Genomic DNA, 3,138 nt, shown 5'->3' with positions numbered 1-3,138 from the left:
CCTTCAACGAGGAATATCCGGCCAATAAAATTACAGTGTCAGTACAAAATTAGAGCTCTGAACGGTGGTTCGTACTTGCTTCCTCTGCCTGCTCCTGAAGCCTACTCACTATCTGCCGTTCGTGTTATGGCACCTAATACTCGTAATAGCCGCTGATGTTGCATCGTTATCATTCGCTGCCAATGTACTTCGTCGATTACAATTCAATTATTGTGTGCGAATTCACCATACGTGCCCACGATCTGGTAGAAGTACCTTCTCGAATTGCTTATGTGCTGCGTCTAACACATCATATTAATCATGTTTTCTGAGAAATTATGACACCAAGAACTACGGGTTTTAGCCTTTATTGACTAAAAATTATATAATTATCAATTGACATAAGAATTATTTTTGATGTACCACATATAGATCGACTTGAATAGTTTTATAGTAGGTTACTTTTACGGTGCTACCATGACATTCTGGTAGCTAAAGTAAGTTCTGAAGAACAGGTATTAGGATAATTGATGTTAACCAAAGAAAGTCCCGACCGCATATTACCCAACTTATTGAAGCAGATACACTGTGTATTATGTTTGCTATATGTGTCAACAAAATTGCGAGTATTTTGAATTTATCTGTGGGATGTTTTTAGTACAATTAAGCTAACTAATGCTTTACGTCTGGGTAAATAAAACTTATCTATATAAAACAAACATTATTCCCATAATTGTTTACAAAACTATTAATGGGATTCCAGAAAAGCCAATATCGAAATCGGAGCATAGAAAAATAAAATGGTGATGTATCTCCTCCCCACTTTTCTTATTTGATTTGTGTGGACTTAATTGTTTTTTGTAATGTGTATACCCGTTAAATATTTAAACAATGAAGTAAAATACAGTTTGAGATTTTTCCTGAATAAACTTACAAAATATCTGAAAAAATAAAAAGTTTTTGGATGATCATGTTACTTATATTAAAAAAATGATAAATCTACCACGATTCCACAACGTTAAATAAGGATATGAAACTGTTTTAGGTTGTTCTGTTGGGGCCACAACGGCTTCTAACCAAACGTATTATAGAACATAATAGAAATGTAGCTGTTGCCCTTAAATACCGCACCTTAGCATTATAAGCAAGCCGTAAAGGAATATTTCCGACAAATCCAGCGTCTAACTTTTCCAGGAGGACCGGCAAGACCGGACTCAGAGCAGCCAAACCTCTTGAGACCTCGCGGAAGGCAGGTGAGGTCTCGTGCTGTCTACTAAGTCCTGGTTTCCTGTTTATCCCTTTCAAAAGCCGACTGGCGCGGGTGTGTTATTCATCACAAATAACCCAAACAATCCTCTTAACTCAATGATAAAAATAACGGAGTAAAAGTGCGTAATTCTTCTTATGGAGAAAAACTTTTTTCTTTTAATGCAGCTGGCTCTTCAACAATAGTCTGCAGTACTTGGAATGACATTGGCGCTGGCTCAACAAGGTTGTTAATAACTATAACAAACTATCTCTCAAACCTGAATTTAAATTTTATTAAAAATACAAATGTTAAAGAGACAAGTAATAATGCCTAACTTACATGTTATATTTAAGTTAGTATATTAGTATTTAAAATTATAGGATTCGAATAATTCATGAACTACCAAAAATTACTATAAGAGAAAACATTTTAAAACTTTTGGTTTTGAAAGAGATTTCTGAGCACTTGTACCAGAGTACAAGAAAGTGTGGAGTACTCAGCCAAACCTACGACCGAGGAATGACTATGTATGGGACTTTATAGGAATTTCCACAAGTCCCTCAGCATAACGATATAATGATACGTTAGAAAATATAATCAGCCCAACCCTAGTGGATGGAAGTCTGTTTACTTATGTTGCCTGAGCCTTGAACTGAAATAGGAAGGGAAAGAATAACAAAAGGAGAGAAAAATAATTGGGCTCTGCCAAAATTACTACTTTTAACTATTAAAATTTCTCATGAAATGGCTAAATAAACATTTGTTATCTTTACGATCTTCATAAAAGTTATCCGAGTGGTAGACGTGAATTGTAATCAGATAAGGACTCCCGGATATTTCAGTTATGAACAAGTTATTGGTTGTAAATTTTGAGTTTAGTTCCAGATAAACTTCCTCTTAGTGCACCTTCTAGGTGTCGAAACGATGTAAAGAGTTCATTTTAAGCTTCTTTGTCGCTGACTTGTTTAGATCTCTTCAGACGAACATGACCCCCAGATTCCAAGAGTCAAGTCTGTAACAGCGTCAAATTCCCATCGCCGCACTAAGAGGAAAATGAAATGGAGCAAGACACGACATTCACATTCAATCAACCCTCCAACCATAGATGTGTGGGAAACTCGGTTGCTGCACTGTGCTTAGACATCGTGTCTATTATATCGTAGTGCACTCATCTGTGCACCTGATAAGACAATGAGAATACCTCTTAACCTAGTTTTGACCTCTGTTTATTGGACTACATGTCTCTGATGTCTAAACAAAGTAGAGAGTTCATTTTGGGCTTCTTTTTCAACGTCTTTTTGGATCTCATGAGACAAACAAGAGATTCCAGATTCAAGGAATTCCTCCAAAAATTTACCCTACGATATTACGATGATTCAGTGAGGCTATCTTTGTCGTTTAACGACAAAAAACGTTTCTATTTTTTTCAGGGAGAATTTTGTATGTCCACAACACGCTTTCTCTTGCATGTCCACAACTAGCATTATGCGATGGGTGATAGGACAGCAGCAGCAGCTGGGGTGGTCAGGTGGTCACGTGGTCGCTGCTGCCTCACTCCTCACCGATCAGCTGATCTGGCCAGTGCAGCTGTCGGTGTGACAGGGTGCCATTATCACGATCACCTGTAAACAGTATTAACTACGCGGCAACGCTCCCCAGTTCCTGTCATCAGATTTGCCGGGCGGCGGACTGCCTGGTGTGCGGAGGTTAGTAGGGTCGTGTCAACGGATAATCAAATGTTTTTCTCTGAATAATTCAAGTACCACTGGGAAGGCAACTAGGTAGGATCGTGTCAACGGACAATCAAATGATCTTCTCTGAGTAATTCAAGTACTACTGGGAAGGCAACTAGGTAGGATCGTGTCAACGGATAATCAAATAACCTTATCTGAGTAATTCAAATACCACTG

The sequence above is a fragment of the Homalodisca vitripennis genome, chromosome 1 (assembly GCF_021130785.1).
Source record: "Homalodisca vitripennis isolate AUS2020 chromosome 1, UT_GWSS_2.1, whole genome shotgun sequence".
Classification (NCBI taxonomy): domain Eukaryota; kingdom Metazoa; phylum Arthropoda; class Insecta; order Hemiptera; family Cicadellidae; genus Homalodisca; species Homalodisca vitripennis.
Note: the sequence above shows the minus strand (reverse complement) of the source record.